Source organism: Meleagris gallopavo, chromosome Z (genome assembly GCF_000146605.3).
Source record: "Meleagris gallopavo isolate NT-WF06-2002-E0010 breed Aviagen turkey brand Nicholas breeding stock chromosome Z, Turkey_5.1, whole genome shotgun sequence".
Classification (NCBI taxonomy): Eukaryota; Metazoa; Chordata; class Aves; order Galliformes; family Phasianidae; genus Meleagris; species Meleagris gallopavo.
Genome location: NC_015041.2, coordinates 31,766,975 through 31,794,400, shown reverse-complemented (window position 1 = coordinate 31,794,400; position 27,426 = coordinate 31,766,975). Strand labels below are relative to the sequence as shown.

The 27,426-nt window shown below is 38.6% G+C and overlaps 1 protein-coding gene and 1 long non-coding RNA gene across 2 annotated transcripts in view; both read right to left on the bottom strand.

The window, feature by feature from the left end:
* The window catches only part of SMC5 (structural maintenance of chromosomes 5), a 322,808-nt gene that overhangs the window by 202,460 nt on the left and 92,922 nt on the right, over positions 1-27,426 (bottom strand). The window lies entirely within an intron of this gene.
* On the bottom strand, positions 767-5,051 carry LOC109363981. The gene is made up of 2 exons (XR_002109918.2): positions 4,945-5,051; positions 767-2,818 (listed from the first exon to the last, which is right to left on the bottom strand). It is a non-coding gene; the product is annotated as an uncharacterized LOC109363981 (long non-coding RNA).

Below are 27,426 nucleotides of genomic sequence, written 5' to 3'. Positions count from 1 at the left end.
GCCTTTATACCCTATTTTCTCCCCCTTGCCTCCCCCCTCTCCCCTGTTGCCCCACTGGCTGGGTACTCCAGGTTCACAATCTTATCAGAGGATTTACATTTGTTATTTACTTGTTAATTTGTTTTGTTATCTGGTGTCAGTCAGTCGCCATCCTGTCGTTTCCAAGATGTCTCAGTGCTCTTCTTGTCGTATTGATATGGTGATTTGCTTCCAAGTCTTCGTTTAACAAGGATTACCGTGGTGGGGGATGATGTCAGGCCTTCCGATGTCTCTTCAGGTGCTTCCTCGGGCATGCCATGACTTGTTCTATGGTTTGATCTGGTACTGGATATTCTTGCAGTGTGTGACAAAATATACATATATACACCTATATACACCTACATACAGAGCGTGCGTCCCTGAGAAGGGTTATCTAGACGATAAGTGACGTAAGCTATCAGAGATCTTCCCCAAGTTAAGCAGAAAGACTCCCAGAAAGAACTATGACAGTGGAGATCATGAAATAAAAATATATATATTATCCAATTCTAATGCAGAAACAACATTTGATTCCCACAGTTTGAAGTAAGCACAAAACCCAAAGGCAGTGTGCATTCCCTGCCACTACAGAATTACTGAAACATCACACTAGTGATGTGGTCTCCACGCCCTACCTCAAGGGCATAAAGGCCACACATGCTGCTGTATGTTTGTGCTGCTGTTAGTAAAGATCTCAGAGTGAAATATCCTGACAGTTCTTAGCTACTTTCCTTTGCTCATCTCAGAGCAACCTTGCACATGCACATTCTGAATGATGAACCATATGATGTTATGTGGGACAGTTTCAAATGCTTTGCAGAAGTCCAGATTAATACTGTCAATTGCTTTTCCTTTCTCTACTGATGTGTAGATATCATAAAAGGTCATCAAGTTTGTCAGGTATGACTTGCCTTGGTGAAACCACGTTGGTTACCACCAATCACCTCATTTTTATTTTCCATGTGCTTTAGTAGAGCCTTTTGGATGATCTGCACCATGATCTTGCCAGGAACAGCAGTGAGATTGGCTGGCCTGTAGTTCTCTAAATACCCTTTTCTTCCTTTCTTGTAAATAGGGGTTATGTTTCCCCTTTTCCTGTCAATGGGAACTCCACCAGACTACTACAGCCTTTCAAATATGACAGATAGCAGCTTGGCAACTTCATCTGCCAGTTTCATCAGAACCCGTGGATAGATCTCAGTGTGTCCCATGGACTTGTGCATCTTCAGGTTCTTTATATGATCTTCAACCTGATCTTCACTTACAGCACTTACAGATCTTCCTTCTCCTATTTCTTATCTTTTCCGTCTGCAATATGGGTGGTATGACAGGAGCCCTTGCTGGCAAAGACTGAGGCAAAGAAGTCATCGATGCAGCTTTCTCTGCATCCCAAGTGACCAGGTCTCCAATTCCCCACTGCAGAGGGCCTGCATCTTCCCTAGCTTTCTTTTTATCACTGATATACTTGTAGATATTCTTCTTTTTCCCCTTTATGTCCCTGTCTAGATTTAATTCCACCTAGGCTTTAGCTTTCCTAACTTGGTCCCTGGCTGCTTGGACAGCCTCTTTGCATTCCTCCCACTTAACTCATTCTTGCTTTCTCTCCCTAGAGATTTTCTTTTTGGACTTCAGTAAGTCCAGGAGATACTTGTTCATCCATGGAGGCCTCCTGGCATTTTTGTCTGTCTTCCTCTTTCTTAGGTTGCACCGCTCCTAGGTTCGGAGGACATGGTCCTTGAATACTGACCAGTTTTCTTGGGCCCTGTATATAGATCATAGAATCACAAAGGTTGGAGGAGACCTACAAGATCATCCAGTCCAAATAAACCAAAGATGTGCTGTTTCTTCACACAAATTTCTGTCAGTACAACAGATGGAGATTCAGGTTGCTACTGTCTAAACCAGCAAAGTATCCCAAAAGTTCTATCTTCATAAAAGACAGCTTTGCAGAGACAACACAGTGTTCTCCTCCCTAAAACAGCCCTGTGTGACACTGAGTGCTGGGAGGTAGAGAACAGTGGGCAGGGCCTGTTGGCCATCAGGTGGAAGAAATTTTCTTACCAAGTTTCTTCAACAAAGCCTAGCTTATCAGCAGGTCTGCATTGAACAGTCACTGGCTATAAAAATACCTCATCCACTTCAGCAGAAGAGGCTGCCAGGTTACACTTGTGTGTAATCAATGGATATATGGATGTTATAATTAAGAAAAATACCGGAAAGTTAGGCTAAACAGGATATCATACTAAAGAAGAACAGATGGAAAGCTTACCCTTGGCTGTGAGCTCACTGAGAAGACTCCAAGAGGAGCAATCTCCAAAAAGAGGTACTTCCCTAGTGGTAGTCAGCTCTTAAATGGATCTAGGAGAGGTGGAACAGGGCTCCACCTCTTCCAGTAGCACTGGAAAATTGCCTTCACCTCTGCTCCCAAGGCAGACTCATTGCTTGCCTCAGGTGGTCAGTCAGAGGTTCAGGCCATGATTCAGCAGTTTCCATACACATTTGTTTTTTCCTACTCAGCTGCAGACCTCAATAGTTCTGGTTTATTTTATGTGCCATGAAGGGTATGATTCCCGTATAAGCACAGCATGCCTGCCTGCTGCTCATACCATTGCACTCCTGTCACAGAAAGGCCTGCTCCGTAGGCAGACCCACGTTGCTCTTACTGTATTTGGGCAGAAGGAAAACATGATCTCTTCACTGGTACATCAGGAGCCACTCAAGAGTCATGCTGAGTCAGCAAGCACAGCCTTCATCAGAAGAGGCATTCTGAATTAGGGGATGAAAGGTAAACATGGGCCAGCTGTAACAAGACAAAAGAATGTAGCAAGCAGGATGAGAACCATTGTATAGGAATGTGAGTAAAGAGAGGACAAGATAAGGGTTAACTATTGCATAGGAATGCAGGTAAGCAGGATGTGAGGCCAGATAAGAAAAGAACATCTTGAAACTCTATTGTATACTTGAAGAGAACATCACACAAGGAACAGGTCGTCGGGATCGGATTACTTCGTTTGAAGACAATGAGCCTTCATCCCATGACCACCAGAAGACGACCCCACTGCCCGCGGCGTACGTGCAAAAGGAGGGACCATATGCTGATGGTTTCTCGGAAATGTAATGAATATGTATACGAATTCCGGGAAAACACTGATTATGTATTAGTTCGGCCTATATCTGTACCAAGCTTTTGTCCTACGGTGTGCAAGTTCGGAGGAGCTATCCCCCTTGCACCCAGCTTGGCACCAAATGCTGAATAAAAACATACCTGCTTTATAACCTAACTCTGGGTTATAGTTTGATTCCATAAATCAATTCCAGCCCTATCATGCTAATTGATGCAGCTGTGAAAAATACTGGATATCAGGATTTTGAAAGTTTTATCACTTTTTCCAGATGTCAGAATAATTATTATCTTAGATCTAGAGGAATCTGAGATGCAATGAGGTTACAGTGACCCACATAAAAAGTCTCTGTTCACATTCCTGTGGTCTGGGACTTTGCATGAGTTCTATTAGCAGATAATTCTTAAATTTAGTGTTCATTTGTTTCCAGTTGTACTTGAATTATGCTCTAGATGAAGTATCTGCAAGATCTTAAAAAAACTCGGGCACACCATTAAACCATAAGAACAATAACGAGAGCTTTATATTTCAATCTGGAGAAACATTCTTAAAGCCTGTTCCTTTTTCAAGACTTCCCAGCAAATTAAAATCTATTCATCTGTTGTCATAAAAACAAGCTATTTAAGTAATGACTTCAACTTTTCCTCAAACTATTAAAGAGGAAAAATAATGGGGAAGCAAAGAAGAGGGTAGAGGCCACTAAAGTGTTTTGTTCTGTACATTTTGTACCTTGTAACACAAATAAGGCTTAACAGCTGTAGCACATATCTTTGAGAGATAAACTTTGGCCTTCAAAACACGATGCTTTCTGGAGTGAAAAGTAACATTAGGATTTCCTATCTGCTAAATGCCCAAATTGAACAACCTCAATTTACAAATAGAAAATGTTTTGCTAACTATCCGCCTCAAACAGTGCTAGCTCCCTCTGTTTTGTATGCCATTGCCATGAATAGAAACATGAAATGGGTAGAGTATGGTGAAACAAAGAGAAGGGGTTACAACGGGCGCTGTGGTGGCTTTGAGAAGTTCTGTTTGCCTGGAGTTCTGAAAAAGCTGTGGCTACACATGCTGTCAGCTTAATGCAGAGCTAAGGAAAGCCCAGATGTAAAAGTCCTTCTACTCCTTCTCTGTGATCTGCAAAGAGCAAAGAAAAAGAAGATAAAAACAGTTTGAGTTGGGAATGTATTTGTGCCCTCCTAGCTATGTTCTGAGCGATAGAACTGTTTGTTGTTAATAATTCCCAGTTTATTAGGAATTCTTGGAAATGCTCATGTTCATTAGTTTAAGAGAGCAAATTAAATGTTAAACCAGATTACGAGTACTTGTTCTGGCAGTTCAAATAAATTTATGTGTTTATTTTTAGTGACAAGCTGCAGCTAGAGAAGAGTATTTGTAACATTTTTCCACTCTTCTTACTCAAAATAGTCATAGCTAACACATGGGCCTAAAATAAGAATTTGGCCCTGCTTCTTTATCCAAACGTACAACTTGCCCTCTAGATGAAAGTAGCTTGGATAAAGCAGTAATTTAAAAAGGAATGTTGTGATTACATATGTGTAATAAGAGACAGAGCTAAATTTTGTAGTTTCTTCTTCCACTTAAATATTCTCCATTCAATTAACTGTGATTTATGGAATCAAACACTATAACCTAGAGTTAGGTTATTGTATAATCAATGGATATACAGATGGTGTGTGTCTGTGTCTGTCTGCACACACACACACACACACACACACATACATACATACCTCCAGGAGCTTGGCTAATATAATTTATGTTGGAGAAATGAGAGAAAGTTACTCACCCTATCCTGGACTCACGAGATGAACTCCAATAGAGCAGATCTCCAGAGAGATCCTTCCCCACTGACAGTCAGCTCTTAAATGGGTCTAGGAGAGGTGGAGCCAGGCTCCACCCCTTCCTGCAGCACAGCTGATTTGCCTTCACCTGTGCTCCCGTGGCTGATTCATTGCTTGCCTCAGGTGATTAATCGGAGGTTCAGGCCGTGATTCAGCAGCCCCATACAGTTATAAAGCAGGTATGTTTTTATTCAGCATTTGGTGCCAAGCTGGGTGCAAGGGGGATAGCTCCTCCGAACTTGCACACCGTAGGACAAAAGCTTGGTACAGATATAGGCCGAACTAATACATAATCAGTGTTTTCCCGGAATTCGTATACATATTCATTACATTTCCGAGAAACCATCAGCATATGGTCCCTCCCTTTTGCACGTACGCCGCGGGCAGTGGGGTCGTCTTCTGGTGGTCATGGGATGAAGGCTCATTGTCTTCAAACGAAGTAATCCGATCCCGACGACCTGTTCCTTGTGTGATGTTCTCTTCAAGTATACAATAGAGTTTCAAGATGTTCTTTTCTTATCTGGCCTCACATCCTGCTTACCTGCATTCCTATGCAATAGTTAACCCTTATCTTGTCCTCTCTTTACTCACATTCCTATACAATGGTTCTCATCCTGCTTGCTACATTCTTTTGTCTTGTCTCCCTTTACCGGCCCATGTTTACCCTTCATCTCTTAACTCAACTGTGTTCTTTGGATTTTCTTGAAGCTGAAAAAAAAAAAAGTATAATTGCTTTCTCAAGTCATTGAAAATTCCCATGTTTTTCCTTTTTATCTCTATGAGTTTTTTTTTCTAGTTGAGAAAAAATTAGAAAAGTTAACAGCAAGGTCAGCAGATGTACTGAAAATTTTAAACAGTGAGAATGATAAACAAAAATTTGAAAAGAAAAAATAAAAGAGATACATGTCCAAATTCAATTTGAATTAATTCTCGCTTTTGAATTTCTCCTTTACCAAAACGATCAATCAAGTGTGAGCCATTATTATTTAAAGGAAAAAAACAAACTTAACCATTACTCTTTGTCCTATCATTACAGTCCCTAACAAAAATCCCCTTTCCTGTCTTTTCAGAAGGCTCATTATTAAGATCTTTAAGAAACTGATTAAGAATTTTAAGAAATTAATTTAAGAATTTAAGAAATTAATTTAAGAAATTTATTAAGAACTGGAAGATCACTGTAAGGTTTCCCCAGATCCTTCTCTTCGCCAAGGAGGTAGGAGAGATGCTTCAGCTCTCTCATCTTCGTTGTGTTCCTTCTCTGGGCCCACACCAATGCTCCATGTCTTTCTTGCCCAGCCTGTTCTGGTCCCTCTGGATGGCATCTCCTCCCTTCAGCATGTCAAACTCATCACTTGATTTTCTTTCATTACTGAAACAGTAACTGAAAGACCAATGAACTGACAAATGACATTCTAGCATGAATATTCTAATGTGATTAATCCTAAATATATCAAAGAGAGATTAACCTTCAAAGTAACAATGGTAGGAAATCTGCAACTACAGTACCCTTAGCAACTGTGTATTCATTGACAGCCAAGATGAAGACTTAAATAATTATATGCTAATCCTATATAGTGTTCTCTCAAAACTAGCCCTCCATTTCATATCTTTCAAATTAATTTTCAAGGAAGACATACAAAAGAATGAGACTGTTAAAAAAAATCCACATTGTACTGAAGCCAAACACACTGATTCAGCCCAAGACACTTTTATGATCTTTTACAGTCTTTCCTAACCTCATCTATCCTCTGCTGAATTCTCTGTTTAGCATGTTACTTTAGATTTCTTTTGCTCTGAGAGCTGGGGGACTTCAGCTTTCTCCCTCACAGAACGTCAAGTTCCAGAAATTTTCTTTTAATTTTATCTTCTTCACTGAAATCTACGTAGTCGATTAATGTAATTAGTAACTATTTCTGCATCTTCAAGTTGAAACAAAGACTATCTAAAACTGCAGTTATGTAGCCAAGCAGTATCTGCCCCTGAAGTAGTATGCCATCAGTAGGCTTGAACAGATGATGAAAAAACATTCAACATTCTATTCTAAATTATTTTATCTAGAAATCTGCTAGTTCTTTCTTAGAATTCACGTCTGAAAACTTTCTCTTGCTTCCTAAGTATATATATTTAAGTATAAGTATATATAGGATCTAATCCTATAAATGCTACTATCTACTAATCCAAATTTTGTTCATACTAAAGTTGTGTCAAGAAAGTGCTTACATGCTCAAATTTCTTGCTATAATTATCAGCTAACTGCAACTAAATTACTTGTTCTAATTAAAGACACAATCCTTTGTCTCCTGTTTGTCCTTAGGTCACGGCAGCTAAAACACGTTCATTAAAAGAGCCATAATTCCCATAAATATACAGTCTCTGCCATCATTTTGCAATGAATTGCTGAAATTAACACTTAAGTCAGGATTTTCTAAAGCACTGTCATGATCTGCAGTTGACCTTTTTGAAGCCTTTTAAAGGACCAAGAATAAGACCAATACTATAATTCTTCACCTCTTTTCTTTCCTAACTCCCACTGAAATTGAAAGAGTTAAGCAAATAGAAACTTTCAGGAGGTGAGCGTGAGTATTTGTTGTCTTTCTTCCTGCTGCTGTACCTCACTACCAATCAACAAATATGTAAGATTTGGCTCTTGAATGGCCATTCATATTTTACATAAACAGAAACATTAGCTGTTTCTCTTACCATATTTGGTTTGTCAGTGTAAATAATGAATGACAGTTCTGCTCACAGGGTGCTTCAGCAGGATTAGGACATTGTACCTATGTTTGTGAAGAACAGAAGAGGGAGACAGAAGAATGAGTTTGATTTTCACCCTGCTTGTACTTGACATACATTACAGGTACTGTGCAGACTCCCTTCTGTTCATTTTCTCCTTCTCTACACTGTTTTCAAAGTAGACTGTAATTAGTATAAAACTTTACAAAATGATCTAAAAATTGGATAAAGCACTAAAAGCACATTTGCTGCCACAATATGCAACAAACACAAGTGTAATCCAACAACTGTCACTTAGGAAAACATGAAAGTCTTACTATGTAATGTCCCAAAATATCCCCTGAGAAACTTGAACTCTGAGTCCAGATGTATCCAGGTCCCATATAATTTTTGTTTTCTAACCTTTCTGGATCCAATCCCAAAATAAATAAATAATAATAATAAAAAACAAAAACATGCAATGTATATTCTGTATGTAAGGGTTTGTTTTCAAGATGTGCCCATAAAAAAAAAAAAGACAGTTTGCATTGTTTAGTTTTTGTGAGATTATAATGTCTTGTTGAAAATCACATGGAGGTATAAAAGAATTCAGTATGTGTCTACACTAGCTTACCAAGATATGTTTTCTTATACATACAGAAGAATATAAACATATAGAAGAATATTGTAGAAAAATAGTTGGAATGTTTTGTAAATACTTCAATTAGTCTCAAAAAAATCAACAGAAGCCATTTGCACATCTTATCATGACCTCTAGCTGCACTCTGAGAAATAAAAGATAGTTCTAATACCATCAGTTTTGCTCATAAATGGAGACTGCAAAATAAGTAAGGAAAGAAGTAAAGATGAAGCAAAAAGTGTTTCATATATTTTTGATCTATTCTCTTTCATAAACAATTTGTTTGAACAGCTGGACTAGTTCTACAACACAGTAGATATTATGTGAAGCGTATATCCCATGTGCAAATATACCTAATTAGCTAAAATGAATCCCTAACTAACTGATAACAGTATTTAAAGTGAAAACTTGACGTTCTGGTGGATGAAAAGCTGGATATGAGCCAGCAATGTGCACTTGCAGGCCAGATGGCCAATAGTATCCTGGGCTGCATCAGAAGAGGGGTGGCCAGCAGGAAGAGGAGCTCTGTCCTTGTGAGGCCCCATCTGGTCCCAGTCTACAGATAGATCTGCACAAGATAGATATGAAACTGTTGGAGCAGGTCCAGAGAAAGGTCAGAAGGATGATCAGAAAGCACCTCTCCTACAAAGAAAGGCTGAGGAAGTTGAACTGTTCAGCTTGGAGAAGAGAAGGATCAGGGGAGATCTCACTCTGTCCTTCTAGTACGTAAAGAGTGCGTACAAATATGGGTAGATCAACTCTTTTTGTCAGCAGATAGTAATAGGACAAAGGGGAATGGTTTCAAACAAAAAAATAGGGAGATAGTAATTCTTTACTCAAGAATGGTAAGACTCTGGCATAGGTTGCTTGGAGAAGCTGTGGGTGCTGGATCCCTGGAGATGTTCAAGGTCAGGTTGGATGGGCCCTAGGCAGCCTGATCTAGCGGGTGGCAGCTCTGCCTGTAGCAGAGGTGCTGGAACTAGATGGTCTTTAAGATTTCTTCCAACCCAAGCCACTTTATGATTCTATGATCTGTATTTTAGAGACAATAAAAACACTGAGAGAATACCTTCCTGAGAAGGTATCCTGAAAGGATTCCATCAGCTGGGGGGAAAAGCAGTAAAGTTTTACTCTTTACTTCCTTGATTCAGTATCTCTGGCTTGCAGATATGACAGAAGAGTAAGAAGAAAGCAGGCTTGCCTGACTTTGGTTGTAAATCTAATTCTGTGATGATACAGTGACTATAGGAAAAAGTAGTAAGAAAGAAAACAGCAACATTAAGAGAAGCAAAAAGAAGACTAAAATGTTCTTCCCCCCAAAAAAGCACATTTTGAAAATTCTTTCATAATAAGACAGGATTTGTGGTTGTCCTAAAGCTGGAGAAACCAGCAAGGCATTTTCTTACAGGCAGATATGGCTACACATAGCCTATTCTCACAGGTATCCACTTAATAAAAAACAGCAACCATTAATGGGGCTTTGTAACAGTTCTACAGTTTTCTGTGGTTTTCTGACCACATAGGGACATTGAAGATAGACTACTTTCTAGTTAAGAAGAACATGAAATTTTGACAGCACTCAAATTAGAATATATTTTATTTATGTCTGCAGATCTTTAGCGAAGATAGATCTTTGCATATCTGTTGAGTTCATACTTCTATACCTTCTGAAGACACTCTATCACTACGTCATTATAGTTTTAAGAGATAAACATCAGTGCTACCATAAGATGTATATCCCACAAATTTTGCTCACTATAAATATTATTGCCAAATTAATTTTTGACTGATTTGTTGTCAAACTAAGAAGAACTGGTTCATCTTTTCAACTCCTAGACTTGAAATTCTGAAAGGAGATCTACAAGACAAGCTGAAAATTTAATTCTTACTACAAATGTAGCAGATGGAAATGCAGAGAATTAGCAAAAGTAGAAAAAAAAAAGATTTGCCAGTTATAACTGGCGTCAATGATGATTTTTCATAAATCCTAAAACTTTTTACAGCTCCTTTATAAATGACATTTAACTTCAACATCAAACTTAAACTCCATGAGATACAAAATAATCTAGTACACAGACTTAATCACTAAATTGTTAAAGCCTTTTAAAACTTTTGCAACAATTTCTGATCACTCAGATTTTTTATTTTAGGGAGAGGAGTGTGAGAACATGAAATATTTTTGTCTCTATAAATATTTCTTCTCTTATTTCAGACTAAATATAATCACTTAGGATGGAAGGGATCTCAAGAGGTCCCTTATTTAGTTTCCTATTGGATTTCAACAGTGAATGTAGACCAGTAATGCTCAGAGCTGTATTCAGTTATGTTTTGATTTTGGATATCTAATAAGTTGGAGGTGACACAGTCTTTCTGGGTGAACTCTTCTTCATTATTCCCCATAATGACTTTTTTTTCCTTATATGCAGTTAGAATCTACCCTATTTTAGTTTGCAGTCACTGTATTTGGCTGTGAACCTCAGCAAAGGGTGTGATTATCTTTTTCTTAACCTCATCCCAAGCTTGGGAAGGCTGCCATTCGGTTCCTAAAACATACCTCTTCTCCACGCTGATCAACTCCAGCTATCTCAGACTCTCCTCCTAGAGTCTGTGGTCTGGCCGCATGACCATCTTGGTGGCCCTTGCATTCAAGTTTATGAATGTTTTTGGTATGCTGGGCATTCACAACTGGTTATACTCATCTCAAAGATTATAAAGTAGGCAGGATATAAAATACAATATTCCTAAAGTTCATTTCAGAATCATATATTTGATCAAATTCACTTCATGGGACACTGCCTTTTCTGCCACTTTAACAGCCTGTGATAATCAAGACTGAAAACTGCAGAATCTACAGACATCAGTCATTTGTGATGTTCAACAGGAAAATCTAGGTGGCTCCTTGTAATCTTTGACTAAGCTTTACTTTGCTTCTATGAATTCCAAAAAGGCCACCAGTATCAACTAAACCAGAAAAAGCATCCTCTTTTCTGCTATTGCCCTATGAAAATACATATCAGTTCTAGAGATGCACTCAAACAGCTGGCTGTTGTCATTACAAGACCTCTAGATAGTTTTTCAGTGGTTTTGGGAACCTGGAGAAGTCCCAGTTTACCGGAATTTTACAAATGTTGACTCAGTTTTCAAGATGGGCAAGAAAGAAGATGCTGATAATTATAGGCTCCTCAGTCTCACTTCAGTGCCCAGCAAAATTATGGAGAAGGTTATTCTGAGATTTAGTGATGAACACTGGAAAGATAATGCAGTTATTGGTCAAAGCCAACATAGGTTCATGAGGGGAAAGTACTGTTTAACAAACTTAATCTGTTTTTATAATTAGGTCAAAATGGAGGATTGGGCAATCTCCAGCCACACAAAGTTCAGTAAGTGCCAGATTCTGTACCTGGAATGGAACTATCTTGTACATATGCACAGATCTGGGGAAGAAAAGGTGGAGAGCAGCCCCATGGAAAGGAATCTGGGGGTTCTGGTGGATGACAAGTTGAATACGAATTAGTAGAGTGCCCTGGCAGCCCAAAGGGCCACGTGGGTTTTGGGCTGTACTAGGCTCAGCACTGCCAGTGGGTGAGGAAAGGGTTTGTCCTGCTCTGCTCTACGTATGTTGTCTTACCTGAAAGTCTTTTGTGTGTAGTTTTGGGCACTGCAATATAAGGACACAAAAGTACTAGAGTGATCAAAGGAGGACAACAAAGATGGTGAAGGGTCTAAAGAGCAAGACATATGAGGAACAGCTGAGAGCCCTTGGTTTGTTCAGCCCAGAGCAGAGGAGGCTGAGGTAAGGTCTCATGGCAGACCTCAGACCTCAGCTCCTCAAGAGAGGAGAGGAAGCTCAGTGCTGATCTCCGCTCTCTGGTACAGTGATATGATATGATATGAGAGAATGGCATGGGGCTGCATCAGAGGAAGGGTCAGGTATGTGTTAAGCAAAGTTTCTTCACCAAGAGGTGGTCAGACACTGAAATGGTCGCCCTAGGGTACTAGTCACAGCCCCAACCTGCCAGAATTCCATAAACCCTTGGGGTAATGGTCTCAGATATAGGATTTGAATTTTGAGTGGTTCTGTGTGGAGCTAGGAGTAGGACTTGATAATTCTTCTGTGCCCCTTACAACTTCAGATATTCTGTGATTCTATTTGATGAACTTTCCATAAGGAAATCAACATTTTAAGGCCATCTAGTGCAAGTTGTCCATCACCATTCCCAGGCTGGTTTTTGAAGATCTCTAAAGAGGGAGAATCTATAACATCTCTGGGCAACCTCAGTCACAGAAAAGTGCATCATGACGTTTGGGTGGAACTTCTTGAGTTCCAGTTTCTGTCCATTTGCTTCTTGTCTTGTAATTGAGCACCTTTGGAAAGAACATGGCTGGGGAGCTGCTCCAGTTCTTTATTACCTTTATGGCTCTTCCCTGGACTCTGTCCGGGAGTTCCGTGTCTCTTGTACTGGGGAGTCTGGAAGTGGACCCAGTAATCCAGATGTAGACTCAACACATTACATCAAGCTTTAAAAAATTGTGACTTTACTAGTAATGCAGTGCACAAATGTATTTGAACAGTTAAGTCAAGACAGTGCAAAGCCTTTGCCACTTAGACTTTCAAATGAACACCAGCAAACCATATGGGGGCCTCAGTACATGGAGTACATTTATTTAGACATAAACGTAATTGTGTGGGTAGAATATGTTTGTATTACATAAGAATGCTTTCCTCCCATCCTCACAAGTACCAGGCAAAATTCTTGATGTTATTTATTGGATTAGTTTCTCCTCTTGAACACTCTCTTGCAAGGTGTAGAAAGTTTGATTTATCTCCATTTAACTGCACATACGTTTAGTTTGCCTTTCCCTTTTTGGTTTGATGGTTATGAAGATTATGAAATCTGCACAACAAAAATGCTCAAATAAGTGAAAAAAAGATTTAGTTAGTAAGAAAGTTCCTTTGGGATACCACTGAGGACAAGGTCAAGTATTTGACCTTCTTAATTAGTATCAGATTCTTTCCTTCTGGTGGCATTAGGCCAGTAAAATGTATTTACAACCATCTGTTGTGCCAGAAGGAACTGCTTTAAACAAGAATATGCAACACCTGGACATTATCAATCCTGCTAGCTTCCTCTTACATCCTAAGTTTTAAATATAATTTCAATCATGCTTAAAAATATCCTCCAACATCTACCTACTGAAAATTACACAGAAGAGTACAAGAGGGACACAGTTCTTATTTTCAATGACATGGTGAATCACTGGTCGTTTCTCTCTTTATCACAGTGGAACCATTATAATCACACTCCTTACAGTATCTGTTTCATTATTTAAAAAATAAATAAATCTCTGAACAGTAATTGTATTTACAGAGGATTATTTTAATTTCTGTTTTCCAACCAGAGAGATGATCTGGGTAATGAATTGTTTGGAAACAGATTGCCAATGGAAGATTTATTTCATAAACCCAAAAGAAGTCCCAAGAGACTGGGAGAACTGCAGGTTCTCCATGTCAGTAGCTGAGCTGGATTTATTAGCCATTGCTAGTCACCTGGAAATTAATCAAGACATAAAACCGATTAAGTCTAAACAAGCTGATCCAGTTTCTTATGCCTATGGGAAAACAGACGGTGACAAGTCTGATTCGCTGCAGATTTTGGGGACATTTAACTACTAGATACTAAAAAAATAGTGTGTCTTTTGCCCAAATCATCCTTCTTTCTGACTCTTGGTATCACTATTTATATTGGGATAGGATGATGATCAAAATGAATTTATTTTTCAGAAGGTTGTCTGCACTGCATTTATCAGAAGCAAACTAGCAAGATAGTCCCTTAGAAGGCAGTTCATTTTCGTAAGCAAACTTTAGTGTTCTTTGGAAGAGAAGTCACACTGACATACAATATCAAGATGAATTTGAACTAATAATTACCTAGTTTCCTTGCTGGGTTTATTTAAAAATTCATTATTTGAAGGTGACTGCGAGATAGGTTAGGAAAGAAAAGGTAAGAGTAATGTACACTACTAGAGGTAAGTCACCAATACAGCATTAGCCACAGTAGAAAGCGAGATTAAAGATTGTTTAGTGTAGACATCTGATCCATGCGAAAGAGAGTTTCAACACAAAATCTTTTCAAAATTCTGTAAATTAAGTTACATTTTTCACATTGAGAACTACTTAAATGACTAATTTTGGAGATAAGTATGTAGTTTAAGTTAGTAGTGCTTTAAAGAGGCATAAGTGCTTCAAGTGAAACCAGAAAGTTTCAACCCTGCACACAAATAGTGTCATGTGTGTAAGGAAGGTAGTGGCTTTGCAAGAGGTAGTAGTTGTAAGTTTTGCCAGGGGGCAAATCTTAATATCCATTCAAGTTGGATATTAGGAAAAATTTCTTCTCAGAAAGAGTGGTCGAACATTAGAACAGACTGCTCAGGAAAGTGGTGGAATCACTGTCCCTGGAGGTGTTCAAGAAAATGGTAGATGCTGCAGTGAAGGATATGGCTTAGAGATGTAACAGGCATCAGCTGATGGTTGGACTAGATGATCTTAGTAGTCTTTTCAGACTTAATGATTCTATGATTCTGTGATCGAGATAAAATGTTCAGAAATGATATTTCTGTACATGGTAAAGAAAACAAAATAATAAAAAGTAATAATAATCTCAGACCATAACTAATTAATTCTCTAGATTTTAAGTATATGCATACCTTTTATCAAAAGTTTAAATGATCCAACACAACAAATACCACAAAACAAGTTAGAAATCCCAGATTTTCTACAAGGTGTTAGTCATCACCACTAACATTAGCTACTTCAAAGTTAAGACAGTGTCTTTAGACTTACAGATAGCAGAATTAATTTCTATTATCATTAGATTTTATTTTTATTATATCTATACTTTGTACTGCGTTAGTTATATATAGCAGTGTCTCTTTTACCTTGAGGCCCGCACAAGTATTTGTCAGTATCATATTCAGTCATAGAGACATAGTTCAGTATTATATTCTGTCAACTAGGTTTAGACATTCAAGATGCTATGCAAAGAGAATACTGACAGCTATTTACCAAAATGGAATATTGTTTCAAAGCAAAGGAGAAAAATGAAACCCACCTTTATTTGTAAAGTGCACTGTAAGGTACTAAGGTATCTCCAACAAGAGTTGCAATAGATCAGCTGACTGCTGAAGCCCAGTTACAAAGTTTGAGTTATGCTCAAACTCAATCTGGGCAAAACGATGGAAGGTGGATGTAACAAAGGAGTGAACTAAACATGCAGACCTTCTCCCTGTGAGCTACATCTTGCACTCTGGTCTCTAAGTTTTCAGTTTAACCGCTCTTCAGTATTTTACATATGCTAATTTACATACATGTCTGGGGAAAACAGTTTGGATATAAGCATATTTTTCCTTCCTTTTTTCCAGTCTTGGAAGCAAAACTCATACATGCAGATAACCAAAATTAAAAAAAAACAGTTCTGTGTTGAACACTGTTATAATCTTTGGTTTTGTTTAGTGTTGGGTATCTTCTACCATTCAGATCTTTAGTGTCCTTCACTTGAAGGAATGAAAATAAAAAATCATGAATATTTGAAAGTGGTCATGATGACGTCCCAAGAAGAGAACTGCAGGCAGCACTGCCTCCTTGAGTAATGAGCAATAAAGCATTAGTGCACCCTCTTGTGTCCGAGTGCAGGCTTATATACCTTCAGAAAGGATTCTGTTGCAATCATTCTTACCTTACATAATTTTGGAGCAGCCTCAGCTAACCTAAAAATGTTATTAAAAACATAAGAAGTGCTAGCACTTTCTACTATAAAAATCTTTCATTTGTTACTTTTTTTCCCCTTCCAACTGTATTAAAATAGCATCTAGCACTTTCACTGCAAGATCTAAGTGTTGAGTGACTGTGTGTGAAAATAAGCATGGAGGAGACAGGGTGAAAACCACAACTCCAAAATAGAATTAAGCTCAAGTCTAAAAAGGTGTGAAAAATCTGATTAATATCTAAAACACATCAGTTCTCTACAGCTGCAGTAAGATCTGTTGCCCCTAGTGGAGCATAGACAGAGTTTCTTCTTCACATGTAGAAATGGCAGCGTATGACTGGAATTTAACAGGGACGAAATGCAGTTTATGTGCTGTTTCTGTTTGAGCTGGACTTGAGCAACATTTAATCTCTTTCTTCTGGAAAGAATACTAAATACTATTTGTATGAGTCAAATGGTTTGATACGATACTGGGCACTGTCAACCCTACCTGAGAAATGAAAGCAAAACCACTGTCCCACCATCTCAGTAAAAGACAAAACTAAACAAGAGCTCTGTCATAACATTTTACCTCCCCACATGCTCTCAAACATATTTTCTTAGCACAAAGGAGTCGTAAGAGGAAGAACATCAGTCTGAATTTAATCAACTGATATTTGATATTTCAGATGAACAAGCTAAAATAAGACTTTTATAATTCCATAATTCTGTGGTTTCAATGCCAGTCTTCAGCAAAGAGTGGTAGTGCTGCTGCATCAGTACAGAGTAATTTTAAGCCATTTAAAGTATTTTTGTATTTTTTTTCCATTTCATGCAAAATACAGAATCAGACCCTTTGGACTCTCACATCTATTGCATTTACTAATATTCTTTATATTTACTGAGCTACTATTTTATGTATACGATTTAGTGAATATAAGAAAAACAGCTACACTTAGTCACATTACTGTAAAACAACAAACACGTAAGGTCCTATCCTTTCCTGTAGTTGAATTTAGTTTGCATTCATGTAAGTACAAATGTTTTTTGCAGACAAGATGAAGGAAGGAATATAAAACCCACATGTTGGTTATGTGCAACTGTAATTTTTTCTCCTTGATTCTAATCTAAAGATGTTTGTTTGTTTGTTTGTTTGTTTGTTTCGCAGAAAAAGCTTCAGAAATTGTTCAGACCTGGACTTCATTATGTTAACATATTTCAGATACCAGATAATACAACTTTGTAGACAACTGAATGATGATAGTTTATTTAAAAATGCCTAACAAAAATGTAGGATGTTTGGTTGCTTATACAGAATTTTAAAAAATCTTGCTTCACACACAGTGTGCAGAAATATTTTGGTTTCATTACTAAGGGATAAATAATTGAATTGTTCCAGCTTTTAGCATCTACTTCCTTAAGCTTAGGTGATCCACTGAGTAACTTGGATCAACAAAACCAGGAGATACTCTCATGGGGGTTGTTGTCTTGGAAACTGGAGCTCAACAGCTACAGTTTCTTAGAGATTTATTCCTATATGAATACCTTTTTTTGATTAATAAAGTGTTCAAGCTGATTATGTTTCATTTCTTTCCATAAGATATCCTGTGAATACAGAAATGTTTGGACAGCATAGACCTATTCCTCATTTTACTCTACTGATACTTACATATTCCAGCAGGTTCAATCCAGAAAGTATACAGCAGTGTCTGCTGTATTTGAAAAATACTGGGTTTTGTACACATCACTTTATCATCATATATCATCAATAATAATCATCATTATTATTCACAGCTTGAATATATCTTTAGCCTTGTGTTTAAAGAGGAAACGCTACTTAGTTGAATGAAAGTGAATCTGCATTCAATATTTTCAGTGGAAACTGCCAATTTAAATGCTATGTCTGCTGAATAAACCAAACCTAAAGGCCATGAAAATGCACATTTCTTTAATCAGAGTTGCAATCTGGACTCACAGATGTCTGCATTGAAATTTCTGAGCTATAACAAAAGAGAAGGAACAATTACTTATCTTTATCTCTCTGCATCATATAAGAAGACCAGCACAAATTCCTTGAATCCAAAGGAATCTCATTTATATCCCAGTCCTTGGGATTGGTCTCTTAGTGTCTTAAAAAAAAAAAAAATCAAACAAATGAGTAATCAAGATCCCACGAGTAGTTGCCATACATTCCTTCAGCATGCACACAGAGGAAAATACACAGAGAGAAGAGAAAGTAAAGAAAAATATTGAATGAGGAAACATAGGACAGACTTTAGTGATCAGGTATAGGTCAGCCAGACAAGCTCACTGACTAGCCTGTTCTTCACATGACTATCCCTTTCACAGCCTTTTCTACCTATCCTACCTTGTTCCTCCTGCTGCCCTTCTGCCCTGTTCACATCCCCGTTGGTTTTCAGAATTCTGCAGACTCTTGGTTCAGAGTTTTATCAGTTGTAAAGTCAAGACTGGTCTTTCTGGAAGTGGCATCAATGATTTGCTAACCTACCAACTAGTGGGGCATTGTTTCTTGTCATTGTTCCCATTTTTGTTTTGTCTGGTCTGTGTCTCAGCATTTTGCCAATGATTCTCCCTTCTTTTCTTCTTACTAGCTCACTCCAGAACTCCTCACTCAAACAATCTCACTTGAGTCAACAATTCTCACAGAGCATCTCTTTCCTTATCAATTAGAAAAGTGATCAGCTGTATGTCTGGTTATTCCACCTTACAAATCTTCAGTAAGATCCCTCTGATAGAATAAACCTTCCCCCATTCTCACATGCCCTTGGTGAATCAGTGTAATTAATCAGACCTGGTTTCCATCACTGCCTTACTTTCTTATTAACCCTTGAAAAGGTTCTTGACCAGATATTCCTAAAGGAGTGAACTCTCTCCTTCTACACATGCTTGCCCTCTCTTAGCCACCTTATTAGATATTTTGGGTGTGACTCACCAACCTCTCTGCAAAGCTTAAGTAAAAAGATGCAAACTGCGTGATGCAGTAACTGGCAATACCAAACGCAAAGCCAAATTCCAAAAAGGCATCTTTTTTTCTCATCTCTAAAAGAAAAGCAAGATGTCATCCATTTAGCACACTCTGGGTCCAATAAAATTGTAAGTTAACTGTTATGGAGAAACAAAAAAAGTTCCTCATCCAAAGTAAACTTCAATCTTGATATCAGATTGTTATTTCTAGCAATCCATGTTAATAAATGCATAATGCAAAATAGCATTTTATATTGCAAGGCTTCAGAGGTGGCAGTTGTTACTCTCAATTGCCATCTGTTTATAAGTGGTTTTAGGTTATTTAAACCAATTGAACTGTTTGAGACTTGCACGTATCACCCTTAAATAAAACTGTTTGTTCTAGCAAACTGATATATTTTGAAAATTGAGAAGGGAAACCCTAGCCCAGGAAGGAGGAGAATAGAGGGACTTCCAAAGAAAAATCCTGTTACAAGCTTATGTTAGTACTCACTGAAAAGCAATTTCCTGAACCACAAATATTTAGCTTATGTAAAACATAGATTTCTTCCACTCTTGAGTATTTAATCCTAACATTATCAAACTTCTGAAACTGGATTCACATGTTTAAACCTCATTATTAAAAAACAATCTTTTACTCAAAACACGGTAAGAGGTCCACACACACCTTTCAATTTATTTGGAACTGCACCAGAGATCAAAATTATCAAAATTCATTCTAACATTGGAACTATATGGAACATTTTACTAAAACTGTTCAAGTAGCCAAATTAAATGAAATATTCTGCACTGAAAAACAGTATTTGGAGTACTGTTTCCTGTTTGGGGCTCACCCAACAGGAAAGACTTTGACATACAGGAGGAAGACGAGTCAACACAACCAAGATAATCAAGGATTTCAAACATATGATGTGTGAGCAGAGCCTGGAAGAGCTGATTAGTTCAGCATAAGGAGAAAAATTTAAAAGGAGACCTTACTACTGTATTCAAGTACTTAGTAGAAGGGTAAAATGTAGCAAAACTCATTTCGGAAGAGCATAGAGGTGAGATGAGAAACAATGGGCACAAGTCATTGCACAGGACAAAACAAACAGACCAATTAATATATATTTTCAAAACCACAGAGATGGTTTTAAAAATGGAATAGGGATCTGATGGGACTGTCAGATTTCCATCTTTGAGATCCTTAGAAGTCATCTGGACTGATGATGTCGGAAATGATAACAGCAGGTTGCTTTGCTGCAGCTCATACCTCAAAATAAGGAAGAACTAATTGGAAATGTGAAAGTTATGAGTAGTCATGGCTGCAGTGACCCATGGCATAAGACTATTTCAGGATCTTGAGAGGAAGGCAAACAGCAGACTTCAGAAGAGCAGACTCTGGCTTCCTCAGGGATCTGCCCGAAAAATCCTTTGGAAGATGTCTCTGGAGAGACAGCTTTTCAGTTTTACAGGATCACCTTCCCAGGCTCAAGAATGACCCCTCCGCACATGTAGGAAATTAATAAAAGATAGAAGGAAGCCTGCACAGATAAAGAATTTGCTCCTGACAAAATTCAGACATAATAGGGAAGTGCACAAGAGGCAGAAGAAAAAATAGATTATGTAAACGGAATTCAGAGGCACAATCTAAGAGTGCAGGGATGGGATTAGGAAAGCCAAAGTCCATCCAGACTTACGCAAACCTGAATTGTTCTTACGAAAGAAGAGTAGAGTTTGTATTTTCTAAAACTTGTATTTAGGAGTGAGGAACAACTCAGCTGCATGCAGAGCCTCACCTTTACTTCTAAGCGTGTTATGATATTGCAACAGATTTAGCAAATGCCAATTACATTAATTAAATTTCATCCTCTTCCTGCACAGGAAGAAACAGGCAATATTATCAAGCTGCTCATTAATGGTCCATTTCTAGCTCTGCTTTAACTTTTTTTTTCATTCTAAACAACCTTGACAAAAAACAAACAAACAAAAAAAAACAAAAAAAAAACCAAACAAACATAAAAATCAGCAGAGCAAACCAAAAAGACTGCAAGATCAGGAAGAATGTGTCAACTGTCAACAGTTTATGGTCTGGTTTGGCCCAGTTCCGTGACTAGCAGGGCGGAGGGATTTCGCAAAATCTGCGCCTCTAGGAAAGGGAAACAGGGGACCCCAAAATAATTAAAAATAATTAAAAACAGTGGCAGATCTGAGGAGAAACAAACTAATTTATTAAATAAAATATCGGAGTGCAAGATAACACACTATAGTACAATATTGAAAAGGACCACAATAATCATGTAGTTTTGATGTGCGGAATCAAACTCTATAACCTCAAAATAGTTATAAAAGCAGGTATGTTCTAATCAGTGTTGCGCAGACACTGGCTGCAAGGGGGATTCCTCCTCCTAACTTGCACACCATCAGGAAAAATCGTGCTACAGATATAGGCCAAATTAATCCATACTCAGTAGTTTTCTCGGAATTTGGATACATATTCATTACACCCCCGGGAGTTCGTTAGCATGCAGACCCTCGCCTCTTACGCGTGCATAGTGGGTCGTGGGATGAAGATTTGTCATCTTCCTCGCGAAGGCTTCTGACCTTTCTTGCTGTAAACTACTGGCCTTTGGGGGGGCGTCCCCCCGAACCACTTTCTTCTTGCCCTGTGGACATCTAATCACCTCCCTGCTAAATGTCTGCGGGCTGTTCTCAAACCCTTATCTTTATGGCCTTCATCCCCCTTGCTATCCCAGACACAGTCTGCCATCCCTTATTTTCTAACAAGCCCTATGTTCTTGCTTCTATAAACTATCTCTAACCATTCCCCTTCACTCCACTTACTCTCAGTCACTGTGAAGCCTTCTTGCCTTTTTACTTTCACTTATGGGGGCCTTCTCACCTTTCAGTTTCAACCCCTGCTTTATTCAGGGTCGCCAGCCAGTAGTCCAGGCTGCCCAGCCTGGCCTTGAATGCCTCCAGGGATGGGGCATCCACAACTTCCTTGGGCAACTTGTTCCAGTGCGTCACCATCTTCTGTGTGAAAAACTTCCTCCTAATACCTAACCTAAACCTCCCCTGTCTCAGTTTAAAACCATTCCCCCTTGTCCTATCCACCCTCATAAACAGCCATTTCTCCTCCTGTTTATATGCTCCCTACTTAATTTAATTCTAATATAATTAGAATTGAAGCTAATAAATATAATGAGAGAGAGTGTCTGAAAGGTGGATAGGCCTCACCATAACACTGAGGTGAGAAGCGCAGTCCGGTTGAGCAGCAGGGACGAGCGCATGACAAAGAAGGGGAGGTCAGATGACCTACCAAGGCCTTATATCTGTTCCCTCTGAGCAGAAATGATAATAACACAGTGAACAATCTTCTGGGAAATATAGCTCTTCTTCTCTTCCGGGACAGGTGCCCAGAACTGGAGCACTAACACTTTAACTTCCAGTGCAGTACATGATGTTATGATGTGGAATACTGATAACCAAAAATCATAAAACCATGACAGATGTCAGGCAAGATTCCTCATCCCATGGGTGAACAAGAATTGATTATTTGTCCATCAAATTTGTATAAGCAGGTACATACAATGACTTACCAAGAGGGAAGACAGAGCCAGGAATGGAAGATGATGCAAAGTTGCAGATTTCAGTTTCAGAAATTCTGTGCATCTGAAAACAGCCAGTATCCAATAGCTAGATGCAGTGTTCTTTATGTTTCTTGTTCCTCCCATCAATTAGTAAGCTACTAATCTTTCTGGAGGGGGAAAAAAGTGAGAGAGGGAGAGAGAGAGAGAGAAAAAAAAAATCAGAGACTAGATCATATATATACAGATACGTAAAAGAATTTATTTGAGTTCAGTGGAAGACTTCAAGGCTTTTTAATGAAATCTTCTGAGAGTTACTAATAAAACAAACAAGAGGCTTTTGATTTTCCTTGAGCTGAAAAATGGTCAGAAGCCAAGAATGGAAGAAAACAAAGTGTACACGTGTACTAACCACTTACTTACATCTTGAAGATTTTTAGCTATGCAGGCAAAAACCTGATTTTGTCTTATTAGTGGGAAGATTTAAGTAATTTAGGTTTGTGCTTACTACCCACAGCAGCTCCAGAACAGGTAAAACAGGTAAACAATTTCAGAGAATGGTTGATCTTATCATAGATCTACTTCAGTTGTTGGAGGAGGATACTTGTTCATGAACTATAGTTCTAAGACAAAAATATCACACAGCTTTCCAGCACATGCTCCAAAGACATTAATCACCTGCAAAATCTCAGCTTAATCAGCAACGTGACCCTGGGCAGAGGAGCAATGTAATCACCTTGTCATTTTAAGTACTACAGGAAAATAAGAGAAGAGATACTGACAGGTATATGTGGAATCTCTCTCTGAAGAGTTTGCATTGAATCAAATAACTAAGAACATTCTCTCAAAATTTTCATTTTATTAAAGCCAGAAAACAGCCTTATCACTGCTTTCAACATCTGCAGTCCTTGTGCTTGAGTTTCTGGAAAAGCATTCTGGTCTCTGTCAACACTAATTGAGAAGAACTCACTGACAGGATGTATTTCAATCCAGAAGCACAATGGTTGCCTTCTTGTTTGGCAGGGCTCTCTAGGTAACCCTAAAAGCATTCAGCCATTAAATTAAATTTAGGAACAGAAAAACAGTGGAAGAAACAAAGCAGGGTATTATGTTCAGAAGTTCAAGGAAATTCTTATTCTTCATATCTCATCTTTCAGAAATGTTTCAACAAGCAAGGTTCCCAATCTTGTAGAGAAGCCATCTTATTGTAAACTGAAAAAAAAAAAAAAAAAAGTTGTTGTCTACATACTACTGAGCAGAACTGTCATTTAAAAGGAGCAAAAAAAAAAAAAAAAAAGGATTTTTGCATATAGTTAGAACACAGATATTTATTCTTGGTAGGATAAATGACCATGATATGAAATACTGACGGTCAAACAGTGATATTGGGCCAAAATGCAATGGAAGACAACACTAAGAAACAGAATGATGAAGGCAGTGCTGTGTCTTTAGTGTAACCTTCTTGTAACATCTGAACATATGGTCATCTCTAAGCAGTTGGAAGAAAAGGAGGTTATCAGAAATAGTCAACATGGATTAACCAAGGGGAAATTATGCTCGACCAACCTAGTAGCCATCTACGATGCCATCACCATCTGGGTAGATGAAGGGAGAGGAGTGGATGTTGCAAAACTTTTGACACTGTCAAAACAGTTTTTCAATACGAATTAGTTTCCTTGCAACAAAATAAGAAGTAACTGACAGTATCTGAGTACTATATTAATGCAGTTAGTCTTTGCTTGCTTGCCTGAAAAACAAATGTGTGCATAACTACAATATGCAAATTACTATGCATGCATCATATTTTTTTGACATTAAAAAAAAAATACAGAGAAATCTGAAGATGGATGACTTTCTGTAGCATTCTGAAAAAATGTTCTCTGTCTTCTGCATGGCTATCAAATTTTCAAATGATCACTGTGATAAAAGCAAAACAAGGGCAGGGTTAACACAGTTCTTTTCCTATTGGCAGTGCAACGTGATATACATAGAATAATTATGTTCAGTGATGGAACATCACTAAGATGGATATACCCATTTTTTTTCCTGTGCACCTGTGTGCACAGCCTCCCAGAACAGAATCGGTATCAACTGTGAGGGATTTTAATGCAAACTATCATACTTCAGTTGGCATTAATGCTATTGATTTATGCAGTTGATACAACAGAAGGAAGGGACACCATCCAAAGGGACATGGAAAAGCTGGAGATGTAGGCCTCTGAACGAAATGAAGTTCAATAAGGCCAAGTGCAAGGTGCTGACCCTGGTCAGTGCAATCACAGACATGAGTACTGTCAGGTGGAAGAATTCATTGAGATCAATCCTGTGGAGAAGACTTGAGGGTCTTGGTGGATGAAAAGATTGATATGAGCCAGTGGCATGCGTTTGCAGCCCTGAATGCCAACTATATCCTGAGCTACATCAAAAGAGGGGTGGCTAGCAGGGCAAAAGAGGTGACTGTCCCCCTCTGCTCTTCCCTTGTGGGGCTCCATCTGGAGTACTGCATCGAGGTGTGGGGTCCCCAGCACAACAAAGGCATAAAGATGATGGAATGGGTCCAAGAGATGATCAGAAAGTAGGAGCACATGTCCTTTGAAGAGAAACTGAGGAAGCTGGCCTTGTTCAGCCTGAAGAATAGGCTCTGGGGGAACTTCCCTGCAGCAGTTGAGTATTTAAAGGGAATACTTACTTATAAACAGGATGGAGACTGGCTTTTTACACAATCTGATAATGATAGGACAAGGGGGAACAGTTTTAAACTAAAAGAGGAGAGATTTAGATTAGGTATTAGGAGGAAATTCTTGACTGAAGGCATGGGCACAGGCTGCCCAGAGAAGCTGTAGGTGCCCCATCCCTGGAGGCATTCAAGGCCAGGTTGGATGGAGCCCTGGTCAGCCTGAGCTGGTGGGGGACAGCCCTGCCCATGGCAAAGGGGTTGGAAATGGATGATCTTTAAGGTCCTGCCCAAGGCATTCTATGATTTAACTTTGTTGTAAAGCTATAACAAATTAAAATAGTTGAGGGTCACAGAAATGAACCAACATCATCAGGCATATTCTGCAAAGCTGACTACGAAGATCTTAGTTTCATTTCATGCCTGGTGAACTGCATCTCAGTTGAGAGATTATGGCGCTTAGTTATTTATTCATGCAGGCTTTATAAAACAGGTTTGTTATATCACTTTGGATAGCTACAGGAACATAGTGGTCTGTACTCATCATAAAAGTATTACTTCAATCAAATTATTTCCAAGATTTTTGACACCTTGTCCAATACATAGTCACATAACATAATCTATATCCCCAGATTATCCAAAGAAATTTATTTCCTGTGAAAAGGGTGCATAAACTTTTAGATTATCTCATGATGGCATAGTTTCACAGCTTACTCATATGCCTTACATTAAACTTAGCAAGGCTAAAATAATTTCTGAAATCATTTATTATAATTGCCCTCAAATTGGATCAAGCATGCTTGACTTTCAACTCAGTGAACACACTTGAAAGTTACTGTATATAAATGTATGCAAAATTAATATCCAAATCTGCTTTATATAATTTGACAGTAAGTACCTAATTTATACAATTTAAATATATTTTATTGTGATATTTGAATAAGAGTAGCAATTTAATATTTAGTCCTGTTCAAATTGCATGCTCACCTACTACATATTGTCAGTTTATTGCATTATCCTAATTAACTACTTTTGCCACTTATAAGTACATTAGTTACTTCAAAGCAATTTTCAGGACATTGAGAACAGAACTTTGCAGTGATATGTATATCTTGAATGTGTAACCAACATATAACATGGTACACCATTTCAGTTAACTGCTGTGTAGGTAATCGATTACAGTGAGATTAACAGGAATAATTAAGTATCATGCACACATGCAAATTTGAGGTTTTCCATTTAAGTTCTGAGAACACAACCACGTAGCTGATTTTCCGTTATTGAGGTGGCCTTCTCGAGTTTTTCTGTGGGCACAAAATTCTTCATTAGTGCCTTAAATCTCTAAGATTCTGTGATGCTTAAAGCTGATTTGTTTGCGTGGAAGGAAGACACTTATAACTTTCTAAGAAATCATCAGAGTAATATAACAGACAATGATTTTGCCTCACATGAAGCACCGGAGTCACAACAGAATGCTTTTATCTTTTGCCTCAATAGGTGCAAGGGCATTTTCCTCAGGTTCCACATACATTGTTTTTTAAAGGTGGTTCACTGTGGCCTAACAAGCAATGGAAATCTTCCAAACTGAGGAAAAATGGATGGAAGTGGGTCAAAAGGTTCAGCGATGAAGCTGACAATGAAAAAAGGCGAAGAAGTATGTGGGCACTCAACCACCCTGAATACCACTGGGCATGTCCAAAGGGACATGAGCACATGTATGAGTCCTTGAAAAGGAATGAATGTGTATGCCAGTGTACTGCGTATGTATGTCTCAGCTGTTCAGGTGTAGGACTTGAGCTCTTCAGAGTGCACACTTGCTTGTCGAGTCACCCGGTAGGTATCGTGAAGAATAAAGGAATGCCACTTTCTAACACCGCACTGGAGTTAGAGACTTTTCTTCCCCGATTTCAGAAGATAGTTACAGAAGAACGCGTTCAGAGTACGCTGCAGCCGCCGTTCCTGGGGAGGCTCGACAATCACACAGCCAACAACACCGTAACCTCGGCGCAGAGCCGGGTCTGCCTCTCGGGACGGCAGCCCCGCACCCAGGGCCGCCTTCGTCGGCCGGCCGGCTCCCACGGCGGGAGCCGCTCGAGGCGGGGCCG